Source organism: Daphnia carinata, chromosome 1 (genome assembly GCF_022539665.2).
Source record: "Daphnia carinata strain CSIRO-1 chromosome 1, CSIRO_AGI_Dcar_HiC_V3, whole genome shotgun sequence".
In the NCBI taxonomy this organism is placed as follows: Eukaryota; Metazoa; Arthropoda; class Branchiopoda; order Diplostraca; family Daphniidae; genus Daphnia; species Daphnia carinata.
This window is the reverse complement of record NC_081331.1, coordinates 8,330,528-8,346,586: the sequence shown is the minus strand read 5'-3', so window position 1 is coordinate 8,346,586 and position 16,059 is coordinate 8,330,528. Positions and strand designations below refer to the sequence as shown.

Sequence of the window (16,059 nt, the reverse complement as noted above, 5' to 3'; positions counted from 1 at the left end):
TATGCAATGTGGGTGTCGTTATCTTGAATTGATTTTCTTAAACTTCTCTCCGGTTCGAAGGACCAGTTGTTCTCACGCTGATTTCTGAGAAAGGTTTCTTTGCAATCCTTGTATTGCTGTGATTCTTTGTGTGTCTATCGGGCAGAACACACACGCGTAATAGCACAAATGATAAGAATAGATTCAAGGGAGTAAATTATAATACAATATTACCTTTCGGGCAGAACACACACGCGTAATAGGCACTACAAGTTTAGTTAAGTTACTACGTCAACTCAAAATTAGGTTAAACAGTAACCTAATTGCGATGCGCGTAGTGTGGCCCTCTATCTTAGTAATCGATATAGGTGACATATATTTATGAACAAAATACGGTCGCCAGACCACATACTGTTATGTCATTTGTTCGACAAAAGGAACAATCGCTAAGTAACACAGTATTGATAAGAGCAAAACCTACAGTAACCAAGATAGTTACAGTAAGTTTATCTTAAAAAATCATTAGTTATGAGTAATACCTCATATGATATATATTATAAGCTGTTTTAGTCCCTTTTCACGGCCTATTAATAACATTCAATTGAAGATATAGGACAGTAAAACCATAGGTTTGGAATTGTTGCAGACTGTCGTGCATGGAGTGTAACAGAGAGAGAAAATGAGAATGATGATGGTTGTGGATGAATGAAGAAAAGATGACGTGAGAAAAGAAACGCTTTATTTCTGGGTTGACGAGGGAGAAAACAAAAAGGTGGCTTGATTTGCGGAGAAAAAAGACAGACTGACACACAACAAAGGGGCAACGGACCAATTTCGAGATGAAAACTTTAGACAACTTGTCTGGGGTGTACTTGACTAATACTGACCCTCCCCACCCACAAAAAGGGAAAAAGAAACCACCAAAAAAAAGGGGGCCACTAAATTTTTAGGCCCCTGCCCCCTACTGCCCTGCCCGCGAGGGCAGCACCGCGGGTGACAGCGGGACCCACCGTTACAACAGGTGCAATGGTAACAAAAGTAAACTTCAAACGTGGAAGCGATGAACATCGACGAACTTCAATGGCTTGGAAGATCCTTGTACGCCACATGGAACCTGGTGATGGTCCTGCGTGTTGCAAAGCGTACAACGTCTGGGGTGAGGGCAACCAGAAATCCTGGTGTGTCCGGTGACGGCGGTCGGGATAAAACACCCGAAGCACCTCCGCTGAGCAAAGAGAAGCTACAATCGATCTTGGTTGGTGAGGAGCATAAACTCCTCACATTCCAAAACCTTCTTTTTGCACGGCGTTGCTCTCGAGACGTGGGACTTTAGGAAACATATGATGTTTGGGGTGTGCAGCGGAATGATGAACGTGGGACTCTGGTGTGGCGACCGGCGTGGGTACCGGAGCCTCAGCCGCCTTTTCTCGATCCTTGTAGAGGAGAGACCCGATGTACCCCACTTATCAGGGTCTCTCGCTCGGTCTTGACGTGCACGTACATGTTTACAAGGTCTTGTTGCATCTGGTTGTATTCCTTGTCGAGACGAAGGATTGCATTTTGACACAAGGAAACCTTGTCAACGAGTTCCTTTTTAGCGTTTAAAATGTCTTCCATTGTTTCTTTGAGGTTGGCCACACATTCTTGCTCCTGTTCCCTACTCACTTCAAGTTTTTCCTTCACGGATGCGACTGATGGAGGTGGATACTTGGTCATGGCAATTACGTTGGCTTTAGGAGTTCACAGGGAGCACGTTTCACTAGATGAAGTTAGGTCGACTGAATGCCATCTGCTAGCAGGGTAGGCTAAGCAGTTTTCAGTTCTTTGGTACTACGAAACAGCAGGCGACTTGACTTCTGCCCTTTGCCTCCATATTTGAACTTGAATATAGGTAGCGTTGAACTTAGTGAATCCTCCACTAGGGTTTGAGTTGCGATTTTCCTATGTTGTTTACATTTGTGTGTTGCCATTACATGATTTTGTTTGTTACATTTACAATTTTGAGTTTGCGAGGGGAGACTTTGACTGTAGCTCCATTACAAGCCGTATTTACATTTTTACAGTATTAAAGTCGACCGTTTACGCTGTTGAAGATTCCGTTTTTTCTTCTTTTGCGTAAACATCTTGTTCTTTTGCCGCAACCATGATACATAATTTGGCCACCAGTCGAATACATGGTCTTGGATGGTTGCTGAGCTTCACTTTTACTACTCGAACAACATTATCCGTAGTACTGGGAATAACTTCAAGCACTTTACCCATCGGCCACATCGGCCACGCAAGGTATTCGGTTCGATTACAAGCACCAGATACCCAAACGGTGATGTTAGGCCTACTTTCTTGCCATTTTCTTCTTTCTGCTAAGTGTGGAACGTATTCACGTAGCCATCTATTCCAAAAGTGCTGGAGGATGGCTTGGTTTTGCAGAAGCTGCTTGGTAGTGACGTTCATGTTTTCCACGTCGGCCAGCTGGAAGGGCAAGTACGGCCGATCCCCACCGTATAAGAAATGGTAAGCGTTAAAGGGTCCGGATCTTCCGGATCCATGCTCAAGTGCGTTAACGGCCGGGCGTTAACAGAGCTGCCACTTCAACAACGATAATACGTAACACTTCGTCCATGACTAGGCAATTACCTATGCTGGTTTTCATTGCCCGCTTGCAGGATTGTACGATCCTTTCCCACACACCACCGAAGTGGGGCCCATGGGGTGGAGAGAAGTGCAACTCTATTTGTTGACAAGCCATTACAGTCTGAAGTTCTTCGTGGTTACGGGCGAGTTCTTCCAAGGCTTGTCACAACTCCTGCTCTGCGGCAACAAAGTTTGTTCCATTGTCACTGTTCACAACCTTCGGTTTTCCGCGTAGGCTCCAAAACGAGAGAAACAGAGTAGAAACTCCTCCATACTGAGCCCGTTGGCTACTTCCAGGTGAACTGCCCGTGTCGTCAAGCACGTGAATAGACTAACCCAGCGTTTCTCATGCCGTCTACCTCTTCTACCAAATCGTACAGCCAAGGGTCCAAAGTAATCGATCCCTGTGTACGTGAACGCGGGCAGATGGGGTGTTAAACGATGGATTGGTAGTGAAGACATCAGCGGAGGGCTAGGCTTCGACGACGTGCACTTACAATGCCAGCAATTGTTGATTACGGATTTTACCACCTTGCGTCCAGAAAGTATCCAATAGCGGGAACAGAGGTCAGTCAGCAATCTCTCTGTCTTGACGTGCATGTGTCTAACGTGATAATCCCAGATTATCCTTCTTGTTAAAGATTGAGTCGCTGGTAGGAGTATGCGGTGCTTAGCTGCGTAGTCTATTGGCGCATGAAGTATACGTCCGCCTATTCGCAACTGTCCAACGTCATCCAAGAAAGGCTTGAAGGTGCGAAGCTTTGATCTGAGTGGCAATTCCAGATTCTTGCGAAGGGCGTAGAATTCTTCAGCAAAGGCCAATTCCTGCGCGCGTATGATGCATATTGTCAACGACGTTACCATTTCTTCTACCGTTAAGTCTCCAACCACGGGTTTTTCTTCACGTAGTTTTGCTCTAACATTGTTGGCAAATCTTAGACTCCAGGACATCACTCGTTGCATTTTCAGCAGGCTGGAAAAACGTACGACACATCGATCGATGAAGTGGTTTTCATCTTCCGTTTTGACTGCCAAGACACGAACCACGTTTACATGCCGTTCTTCTGGCTCCGTAATTTCGTCCCAAATGTACCATTCTGAAGGGTCTAGGTTCAGGAACGGAGGTTCTCTGTGAAAGTTGACCAACTCGTTGACATCCTTTGGGTCAATACCCCTACTGCAGTTGTCCGCTGGGTTTGATTCTCCCGCAACATGGCGCCATTCTCGACGACCCGAGTTCCGAAGTATTTTTCCGATGCGGTTGTTGACGAAGACTTCAAATGGGCAGGTGTTGGAATGGATCCACCGCAGCACCGATTGTGAGTCCCTGTCTAAAGTCACAAGTCACTGGTCGATATCCAGTTCACGACAAATCGTGAGGGCGAAGTTAAGACCTTCTACTGCAGCTTGTAGCTCTAAACGTGGGATAGTGATCCCTTTCACCGGCGTAACGTGTATTTTTGACATAACGAAAGACACGTTGATAGACTGATCTTCGAATACAGTGCGGAAATAGGCTACTGCTCCGTACCCTTCGGAGCTTGCATCCGTGAAGACGTGGAGGTGCTGTTGAGTCCAACGTCCTCGTTTGAAACGGAAGCATCTCGGAACCGAAAGAAACTTCAAATTTTCAAGAGGATCATACCAGCAATAAGAACGTTGACTCAACGGTTTCGGGTAAAACATCGTCCTAACCAATCCGTTCTTCCTTTGTCCAAATGTCTTGGAGAAAAGACTTCATTATGAAGACAACAGGTGCGACAAGTCCCAGCGGGTCGTAGACACTAGAGAGGATGCTTAGGAAGTCTCGCTTAGTGAGGGTCTCGTTGTTCGATGGCTTCCGAATCTTGAACGTCAGCATATCTCTCTCACTGTCGCACATTACTCCAAGCGTTCTTTCGACGGGGAGTTTCTCCATGTCCAGATAAAGGGTTGGTGAAGTGAGGCCGAATATTCGTAACGGTGCTATCACCATTCTCGATGATGACGTCAATTTGATCAAGTTGAACCCGCCTAGCTGAAGAAGGGATTTCATTTGGCGGAACCGTTTGATGGCCTCGTCTTCAGAGTCGAAGGAGTCGAGGTAAATGTCGACGTAGAAATTCCGTCAAACACTATCAGCTACGTCTCGAAACTGGTTGCGGTGGTCATCGGTCGTCCTGTTGAGGGTGAAAATGCAGCTCGTCGGAGATGATATCGCTCCAAAAAGGTGAATCTGGTACGTTTACGGGGCTGAAGTATAGCTGGGCGTCCGGTAGAAAAATCGGAACGCTGCATGGTCTTCTTCGGAATTTCACCTGGTGAAACATTTTCTCGATGTCTGCACCGACTGGTACGAGGTTGCGGCGGAAGCGGATGAACACACTGAGCAAGCTAACGAGTAGGTTAGGTCCCCGAAGCAGGTTTTGGCTTATCGATGTGCCACCGAACTCAGCAGCTCCATCGAATACAACACGAACCTTGGTTGATGAGCTGGATGCGCTCACAACCCCGTGGTGTGGTAGATACCATGTCTTGTTCGTCTCCGTCCGGGCTTCTTGAGTCGCGAGGAGTCGGGCATGTTTCAAACCGATGTACTCCTTGACCACTGCATCGTACGTTTGGGCAAACTCCGCGCCTCGATGAAAACGTCGTTGGAGGGCGTAGAGCCTCTTCAATGCAGACGCCCGATTGTTCGGGAGATACGTCGTCGGCTTTCCACATTAAGCCGACTTGATACCGGTTACCAATACATTTTACGGATGATTCAAGGATACGTTTTCCACTTAGATCTTCCTCAGATAGAACGGGCAGTTCTATTTCTAATTCGTTGGCCTCAAGTTGCCAGAACTTCTTCACCAGCTCGTTTAGGTCTTCGGGGCGTTCCTCGGCGGCCAGATGAGCGATGAACGTGCGTCCGTCTTGTGGTGGGCCCGTTTGTCCACCCAAACACCAGCCAAACGACGTCTTGAAGGCGATGGGCCCAGTTCCAGTCGGCGGCTTGATGGAAGCTACATGATCGTGGGCCTCTGCGACGTCGATTCCTATCAGCACTGTCACGTCCTCCTGTTGAACGGTCGGGACTTCAATACCACGTAGGTGTGTCCATGACTCCAACTGTCGAGGGTCGATCGCCGTATTTAGCGTCACCTTCAAATTGTCTACGGCGTAAGCGTGCGTCTCTTCAAACTGGCTTTTACCATCACGAGATGTTAGGGCGAAGTTTACTACGTAAGTCGCAACTTTAGACGTGGCTCTGTCATACGATACAACGTTGATGCGTTTAGACGGCCCAAAGAAATCCAACTTCTTTACTACGTCGCTCCTAATCAGCGTGGTGTCGCTTCCGGTATCCAGAAAACCGAAAGTGTCGACCCATGTCTCTCCAGCTCCCACACCGGAACCGGTACAATTTTGAAATGTACACGTCGTTTTTCTGTTTCCAGATGGGTCAAAGTCCCAAGGAATGCTGTCGATGGTGACGGTGATGGGGCAGATTGATCCGCCAGCCTCCTCAATGGGATGAATTCGGATCCATGAAGCAAGGTGTGGTGTCGGGTTCCAGTACAGCCAGCAATAGTACAGCTGATATCCCTGGGACATTCCTTGCGTTCGTGTTTTCCCGTAAGACATAACAAACATCTTCCGGATTGAATACCTTCTCAGCCCTCTTCGTGGGCGTGAGAGACATGAAAGCGGTACAGGTTGAGAGATTGTGGGCCCTGCCGTTACATACAAGGCACCGATGTTGATCGGCTCCTTGGAGGCATAGTTGCTGAAGATGATGACGCCGATACTTTCGAACCTTCCATCGTCGCTAGGTGTCCAATGGTCGACGTGTATGGGATGCTAGATCTCTTGTCTTCCTTTCGTCGAATTTTATACCTTTGGATGTCGACGTGGGTAAAGACTCGAACACATTTTTTCCATGTTGTTTGCTCATAGATTTCAACGTTACCCAGTCGTCTAAGTCTAGAACATTCAGTTCCACGCCTGCCTTTTTCCGTTTTTCGTCCCACTTATCCTTGAGGTAAAGTGTCAATTTTCTTTAAGGGCCATCAAGGTGGTACGGCTGTAGAGCTCATGGGTGTACTTCGATTTTGAGAGCGTGGCTACTGCTCCGTGAAGACGGTTTGCGAAAGTCTTGAGGCTGGCAGCATCTAGGCTCTTCAGTGGCGAGATCTGTAGATGGTCGTCGATCCATAATCTCAGTTCGACCGTAGACCGCGTCCAAACGTTCCCACACCACAGAGTACATTGTTCCATCGGTCAGACATTCACTGATTTTATTTCGTACCTCTTCGGCTAGCAGCTCCTCCAACATAAAAAGAAGTACCGGAGAATCTTCATACTCTTCATACAAGGCCTGGAATTTGGCCTTGAATCGAGCGTAATTCTTCGGGTTACCGTGGAACGGCTGGATCTTAGTTGGAGGTTGTACACGGCTGCAACAACTGCTGTGAGGACGATTGGCTTGACTGTGGGTATGTGAACGTTCAGAGCGCTCATCTTCATCGTGATCCGTAGGGTCGCAACTGGACGTCATCGTGGCCATCGCCCCTCGCCGCGGGTCTCGTAGAGAAGCATCGGCGGTGACCAGTCTTCTACGATGTCGGACTGCATCTTCCATCGTTCGGAGGGGTGACAGGGTGGAAACGTCTTGACGAGTTGGTAAGACTTGTGATCGCTCGGGAGGTCGTTGATCTTGTATCGTTCGTGGTTGAACTTTCATCACGTCTACTTCCGTGCGTAGGTCCTCGAATTTGGCGTTTAACTGTGTCAATTTTCTGATCTAACCCGTCCAACGTTTGCTGTGCTTCCCGGACTAGCGTGTTGTTGGTCGCTATGTCTTTGGACGTGACTCTTGAGCTTTCAATGGGTTTACTTAACTGTTCACTCATGCTCCTTAACGCCTTATTGAGGGTTTCTGTGATGGAAGTTGTATTTGCCTCCATCTGAGCCCTTGCCGTTTCCAACTTCCACTCCAGCTTTAACATCTGAGCTTCAGTCTCCAACTCCCCATGGCTTGATTGTTGGGTAAGGCTGGGGGGGGGGTTTAACGTTGGTATGCCTCTTTTCGGATAACGTGGTACTGCAGGTGATGTCCGAAACTGATGTCCCGATCGAGCTGACGGATTGATTCGAGGAAGTGGCGTAGCGGCTTGCAAATTTGATAATTTCGACGTGATCCGTTTCGAAGTCTACTTCCCACTTGTCACATGCTTGACGTTGCTGATCAGTTATGCCGGATATACTTTCTGTATACTTGTTGTCGATTTCTTTGACTTCGTCGTATATACGAATCAATTCGTCACGCCATGCTGTTACTTGAAACTTCTTCAATCTGATGGCTCCCATCTTGTGGTCTTCCACTGCCTTTCTGAGTTGTGTCGCTAACTTCGTGTGGGTCGCCTTTCTGTTCCCACGTTTCTTCTTGAGATCGTTTTCGGGAAGTAGTGGCCTTTCACTTCTGGCGTTCAGGTTTCGATGCGTCTACCATTGGGTTATGGCCGACAATGTCCTTATTTTTGGCTTTGGGTACGGCTTCACTCATGACGTAGAAACGTTATTATAGGCTGATAGAGTCATACGTTAAGGGATGTCGATGATTCACGTAGATACACCGATCTTCAAGTCAGATGGCAAACGCGTGGTAGACAGGGGGGTGCCTTCAAGCTGGCGTAGACGTCTGCCAAAGTTTTTACAGGGGAAAATACCCGACAATTTCAAAAATCAAGCGAAGGTTTTACAGACGAGGACGGGAAATGCACGTGTTCGTCAAATCCCGGGTTTCGGCACCATTTGTTGCAGACTCTCGTGCATAAAGTGCAACAGAGAGAGAAAATGAGAATGATGATGGTTGTGGATGAATGAAGGAAAGATGACGAGAGAAAGGAAACGCTTTATTTCTGGGTTGATGAGGGAGAAAAACAAAAAGGTGGCTTGATTTGCGGAAGAAAAATGAAAGACTGACACACAACAAAGGGGAAACGGACCAATTTCGAGACGAAAACTTTAGACAACTTGTCTGGGGGTGTACTTGACCCTCCCCACCCACAAAAAGGAAAAAAGAAAGAAAAAAAAAGGGGGTCACTAAATGTGTAGGCCCGTGCCCCCTACAGCCCTGCCCGCGAGGGCAGCACCGTAGGTGACAGGAATCCTATGCAAAAATGCTAATAAAAGGAAAATAATTTCTAAAATCTTTGCAGTCTAGACATCACAACATAATTTAGAAAATCACCACATATGCTTTACCATTACATAAAATCTTTTCCATTTGGAGTTAGGTGTTAAAAGTACTATAAAAATCCACTGACAAGTGACAACTGGCTGTGACAGTGACAGTTACTGACGGCCAATGAGGGTTAATGCTGAATACTTCCGTCAATTGGCACTCAACAGAAATAGAAGTGAAAGCGAACCACGCGTCTGCAAAATCTTCAGCTAGAAGGCGAAAAGTTTGATCTGTAAAAACGATTGGATCGCGATCAATTTTTTGGGATCGCCCATCGGATCTTTTGAGAAAGATCAGATGAGCGATCAATTTTTGTGAAGCTGGGTGGCAATGCTTCACTGTGATGTCGGCAACGGGTAGCGTCTTCAATTTATTGAGGCTTTGGCGAACCGTGGGTTGATAAAAATCAACTCGGTTCAAAATAAAAAGAACAAAAAGAAATACAGGAGAAGGTCCTTTATTTACCATAGAAAACTACAGATGAGACTTTAGTTCCGATGATCTGGATGACTTGAAGAAGACTGACATACATAATCTTAAAAACGGTCAGCTTTTATACTAGCGCGTCCTTATTACAACGTTTCTTAGCTATACAATAAATTCTTGGTATTTGGAGGGGTGAGCGCATGACTCATAGTTCTCTGGAATTGTGTTTTAGTTCAGCGCCTCCTCCTGGTAATAATTCGAATCTCCAATTTTTTATCGAGATCGGGATCGCGAACATTTTTTGATCGCAAAATTTTCATTAGCACTTCAGATTGAGACGAACCATCATCTAATAGACTATCTTATCCAAATCGATGTCGCCTAACGACTCGTTCTAAGCCTTATTATTCTTATCAATACAAACACTCCATGGGGGAGAGCGTACCAGAATTGGACAAAGAACGCTTTTTGTCTATGTTTCCTATAGTAAAGAAGGTTTAGCAGAGGGAAATGTAAAAGATTATAAAGTGCACTTAAGTCTATGGTCAACAGGTGTTTTCAATCTAACGTGAAAAAATAAATAAAATTAAAAAAAACTGAAAATATAGAAGGGGAAAAAATTAAGGGGTTAATAAAATGGATAGTCGTTGTGCCCCGGTAGACCTGGTCTATTAAACTTGGGGTATTGAAGAAACATGCCTTGCCTTGTATTACGTTATGTATTCATACAACTATTTATGTATCCATGAAAAAATAATCAACTAAATTCTGTGTTATCGAAATCTGGTAGTGATTGAACAGGAGGTGAAGTGACAAAATAGCTGGAACTAAGGGAGAATAGGAGTGGCTTGATAAATATCAAATATTGATTGATAATTGACATCTAGGCCCTGCCACAAAATGTCGTTTGCGTCCGACATAACTCGCTCAAAACAATGTCCAATATCTCCCAATGGAATGTCATTTTTTGTATCCCTCATGCTTCTCAAACTAATACATTGGAAATATAGTTAAAATGGGTAATCAGAAGAGAAGAACTAATTTTATTTGTTATTTCAACAATTGCTTTAAATTAACTGGTTTTCAAGTAATATGAAAAAATTGAAGTTAAAAAAAAGAACCTTTTTTTATTTTTGCGATAACCACACAAGTAGTTAAATTAAATTGTGGGAAATTTATGCCTAAGTGAGGAATGGGATTCTACATTAAGCATCATTCTGTTGAAATTTCATTTCATTAACACCCTTTCCAGTTTCGTGGTTGCCATATCTGGTGTGCCCAGTTAGGGTCCGCTCTCATTTTCTAGAACACCATACTATGAACACTATTTGCTTTCATCACCCGGTACAAAGTTTTTCTGGGCTAGTTGAAAAAAAGATTTTAGATTTTCCTACACTTGAATTTTTCTCCCTCGACACTTGGACGAGCTCTTCACGACAGTAGGACATCTGCCTGGACATTTGGACGATTTGCTTCCGAAGTTTGGACGCGACAATAAAATGTTGTAGAACCAAGGAAGCCCCATACTATGCGGCAAGTGGAATCCCATACTAGCTACGTTTAGACTCTTTTTTTTGGTTTTTACCGAATGAAGGTATTTGTAATTTACTCTAATGATTGTACAGACATTTTTGCTTGGGCTTATCGGGTAATAAGCTTAGATATTGTTATTGTAAAAGAAAAGTAAAATTATAATTACGTGAGTTTAAAATGTCACCTGCATTAATTATTATTAATTATTATGGCGTGTGGACGTTTCCCCCTTCTACAAATGCCTCCGTGTGGGGGTGGACGATTACCCCTCAAGCCATAACAGTTGCCCTCCCTGACTGTTGCTCCCTAACTCAAGAATAATATATGCCCCCTCTCCTCAGTGAAGAATAGCCCCCTTTCATATAAGCTGCTCGATGCAAATGCTATGCTAGTTTCCGGTTTTTGCATAGCATTATTTTTGCTATTGAAGTTTCAGGTAAAGATCTGTTTATTTATTTGTTTCCACAGGTTTTTCCTGTAACCTAGAAATCGCTTACAAATTTCATTTCCTAGTTAACTACAATTTTCGAAATAATGGAGTCCTTTACTTTGAAGTTGTATTAATTTTACAATCGCCCGATGAACAGTCGACACGTAGGAAGGCCACGGTCATGGACGGTCTAGTTTACAGGAAAAAATGTCGGCAAAGGAAACAGACAAGCAAAACGAATGTGATCGTTCTCCAGAGGCATGTTTCCGCCTTATTTTCGTTTGATTTTTTCCGATTGGCGGGAAAAGAGGTAACGTATAAAAAGTATATATACTAACTAGAAAGATAGAAATGCAATTTAGTCTTCTTTTACACGCCTAGCGCATCTTCTCATTTCTTTCTCGAGCGTCAAACCAAAATGCTTTTTGAAGAAGACGATTATCCTACTGTCGAACCAGTTAAAGGGATGAAATATAACGGAACTCAATACAATTCCAAAAAGGGCTTCGTTTACCACTTGCAGATGAGGACATAAGACGAATTTTATTTGAAATAATCAAACAACTAAAAAGTTAAATATATTTTATTTCTATCTATTTTTGCAGAGCGTATTCCATCATTTACTACTGCAAAAACCATAAAAAAGCAACCGATAGTTGCAAAGCCCGGATTAAATCTGATATGGAATCAGAATTGTTTTTCAGGCAGGGAGATAACCACCACAATCATCACCCAGAAGCAGAAGAACAGGAATTACTTGCCGTAGTCAACGCATGCGTTGACGCAGTGGGACTTGATCGTAAACGTCCTAAAGTGGTTTTCGATGCCGTTCATCGTGAGTAAGTATCTAGCCACTGTATGTTAAAGGTTCGTAAAATATTTAAAGATTTGTTATTTTAGGCATCAAGGCGTTCCTATCGGATATTGCGATGCGATGCAACGTAGGATGCAGCGGGCCAAGCGCAGACAGGAACTACCAATCCCTTAGACGGTTCAGGAAGTTGCCGACTTAACACAACAATATCCTGAATACTGGTAATTCATTTATATTGTATTTTTTTTAACGGATGCTGCGTTTTAATTCATTATTTCTTTTTTCATTATTTCTTAGTGATGCATTTGAAGGAGGCCAGTTTTATCGAGGTCACGCGAAAGTCTCTGGAGGCGAAGAAGCGCTAGTTTTCCTATCACCGAAACTATTACCACAGCGTAGGGAGGCCAATGAAATTCAGGCGGATGCTAGGTTTCGTACCGTGCCGGAACTCTTCAAACAGTTGTTTACGTTGCACATCGTCAAGTTCAACCTGGTAATCAATGTAAACCACTACACAAAACAACCTTACGGTTTTTGATAAAAATTTTGTTAGGTTTGTCTTTTCAAATATATTTTAATTATCATGAAAACACGAGCCCTTTAGGACGCGGTAATCGAAATGATTATTGACGTTTTTGACCAATGACATCCCGATCGTTTCATAGGCTGGTTTCTGGTCATGTACGCAAACCGGGAGTCCCTGACTGCAGCTTTTCATGGAAGCGAAGCTGTCGGCTGTTTCTTTCACTATTCGCAGGTATTGATTTACTAGCTGCTTTTTATGTGTTTAACCTAATTTGAATTTTTAGGCTGTATGGAGAAGGGTGCAGAAACATGGCCTTCAAAATGCGTACTCTAACCGTCCAACAATCGGGAAATACGTAAAGGAAATCATCGCTCTCGCTCTTTTACTAGCAAATAGGATTTTGGCAGGATTCGAAGTAAGTTCCCGTAATTTCTATTCATACATAAACCAAGTAAAGAGTGAAACTTTTTGTAGGATATTCCAAAGCACTATACAAATGACCTTCGGCGGGAAACTACAGCAATCCAAGAAGGAATTAAAAAACTGAACGCCTTTTTCCTCTTGTACTGGATCGGTGTGGTCTCTCCGAAAGTCTTCAGCGTTTTCGGGTTGAAACATCGCACCAATAATTTGGTCGAATCATGGCACTCATGGTTAAACAAATGCATGGGAGGTTCGCATCCTATCGCTTGGGATTTCCTGTGTAAGTAAAGAGTAGTTACCTAACCTTACAATTTTAATAATACTTTACTTTATTATTTATTTTCTCTTTATTATTCACTTTTCTCAAAGAAGCCGAAAATGCGAAATTTCGTGACTATGAGGACGAATTAGCAGACAGGCGTCCCACTAGGCCAAAACCAATGCGTCAGCGGAAAAAGGACGCAATGGTTGAGAAAAATGGACATCGCTTCATTGAAGGGGAAATAAGCCTACGGGAATTTCTGTAATTAATTAGGAATCTCACGGAGCCTAACTTAAATATAGAACAATATGTTTTTATCCTAACAAAATAAATAATACCGGATTATTTTTCCAGCAAGATGGTGATAGGCATGTCTCTAACTCTTCTCCCGTTGAGAAAAATCCCACGGTCTATCCAAGACGACGATTTTTGGCTGGGTCTTGTGTAAACCCTACTCCGATACCTGTTGCCACTGCCAGTTCAACAGAGGAAGCGTCCTTTTCAGCCGTACGCCGCCACTCAAGTGGCGTCAGACGACTGCCTCATCACCTGTCAGATGATGGCGATTCACCAATAACCAATAACCATAGACATAGCAGCCGAACTCGCCGAAATCCGCAACGTCCTCTATCTTTAACATCACCCTGATTCTCTGTTTCTCCTTAAATACAACTGTAAAACAAACATTCTCTTAATTTGCAGTGAAAAATAAAAGGCGATTTAGGCATTTGTTATTCTTAAGTTAGGAAGCAACAGTCGGGGGTCAACTGTTATAGCGTGGGCGGCAATCGTCCACCCCCCTCCTCCACGGGGGCATTTGTCGAAGGGGGCGATCGTCGCAACATCATTATTATTAATTTTATTATTAAACTAACGACTAATTTAGTATAGTTATAATTTTTAACTAACGAAAATGAATGGAGTCCATTGGCCGTAAAGTGTGCTGCTCATTAGGTTCAGCAACATTTAAATTTTTGTGCCCAAACGTCGGGAACCAGTAGTCCAAACGTCGATAGGCAGACGCCCTACCGTTGTGCACCAGATGTCCACGTGGCGGAAACCTGCAACCAAGAGTCGGAAACCCTGGAGTACTTTCGGTAACTCGCCCAAGAGACTACATGTCTGCTAAATAAACTATTTAACATACTCCATTGAAAGAATTTGAACAAAGCTCCGCAGTCCACCTCACGTGTTCCACTTTAAAAAAGTTTACATAGAGAAGCTAGAAAAAGCTTACATAGAGGATATCTCGATTTCTGCAATTCCTTGAATTTACCTATCGGTTTACGATTACAAAATGTAATCTATTAAATATGAATAATCAAATATAATTTGCCACACCAACAGGGGTTTATACCAACCGATATTTCCAGAAAACTACGAATACCTGTCTACTTCATTATATTCCAATTTTTCCCATGTAATAGCTCCTTTAGTGTGCATTAAATTTAACTTGGAACTGCTTGTCTTCTCCGAAGACGTAATCGTCAGGAACTGTCACCGATTTGATCGGTAAGGTTCAAATTCGCTGGGAAACCAGAGGGCTCTCTTATCGGTCACCATAGGTGGTGACGGGTCTGGGTAGTCTATTTTTCTTGTTCTTCTTGTTTCTTCTTGTTCGAGTAGGTCGCCGATCCCCTCTGAAATAGCCTGCAAAACTCTACGCAGATAGTTGTCGACTCCCCTGGAGAAAGTGTGAGCTAAAGAGCAACCGAAGTGTGGCCCTCCTTCAGTTAATACAGTCAATTAAAACTCGCTTCTTCTTTAGTTTCATCATCTTGATAAGTTAGGAGAACCAAAGCTTTCAAGACTGTCGGTCTTAAAAGCCATTACCGATCTTTCAAGATCTGTAACAAATGGTACCGAAACCCGGGTACTGTATCCCTTTGTACTGTATCGACTTCATGTTGTTTCACGTTTTGTGTTCACATTGGTCGACTAATCGTTTGAACTGTATCCGTCGATGATGACTGAGGCCCATGGAACCATGACAAATCTCGCAAATGAAGAATTTTGCAGTGGCTTTATAAATTGCTGAGTCGGGGCCGGTTCACCATGGCGGAAGCACAGGAGTCATCTCAAAACCCACCAAGAAATAATCTGTAACGGCCTTAAAAATCGCAGAGTCGGAGCCTGATCACCATGACGGAAACATGAGTCACGACTCATCAATTCCTAGTCTTACGCAAGCACGAGACATACGAAAGAGAGAACACACCACAATGTCGACCAGGATCCACGATTGTATCCGTCAACATCGTCAAGGCATTCGTCTCAGTAAAGGCCAGTTGGGCATCTAGCGCACCAAACTCGTGTAACTGTTCGATCAGACCATAGAGCTTCACGAGAAATATGTGGAGACAGTTACCAATCTACCAGGTAAACGCCTGAAAACAAACGCTGGGAAGTACATTTCGCGACAGATCACCAGAGTGTACTGTCAGAAACGGACCAACATCTAGCATCGCGGTCGACTATATCGTCACGTGCATCGTCAGTCACTATTAACCCGACGGTGACAAAGGCAAGTCTAAAAGAAAATTCGACTGTATCTGCAAAGATCCAAGAGGTTGAAATCCAAGCTGGCAACACCCAAAACGTCTTAAACCGACACGGTGAGCTTCTGTCAGACATCGACAACGCCAGTAAGAAGTCATCTGTGCAAGCAAGACGGCAGAGTGAGTCGTTAAATGCGATCGAGCAACTTTTACAGTCGATCCATGAAGTTAACGAAAAATCTTCAGCAACCTTGGAAAAGAAGACGGATATTCGACTCAAGTCGGCGATTGGCCAAATGTTGGAAGAGAATGAGTGAAACTCG

General features: G+C 44.0%; 1 pseudogene; it reads left to right on the top strand.

Annotated features, from left to right (window-relative positions):
* The first annotated feature begins 11,631 nt into the window (after positions 1 to 11,631).
* On the top strand, positions 11,632 to 12,673 carry LOC130702706 (uncharacterized; annotated as a pseudogene).
* The last annotated feature ends 3,386 nt before the right edge of the window (positions 12,674 to 16,059 follow it).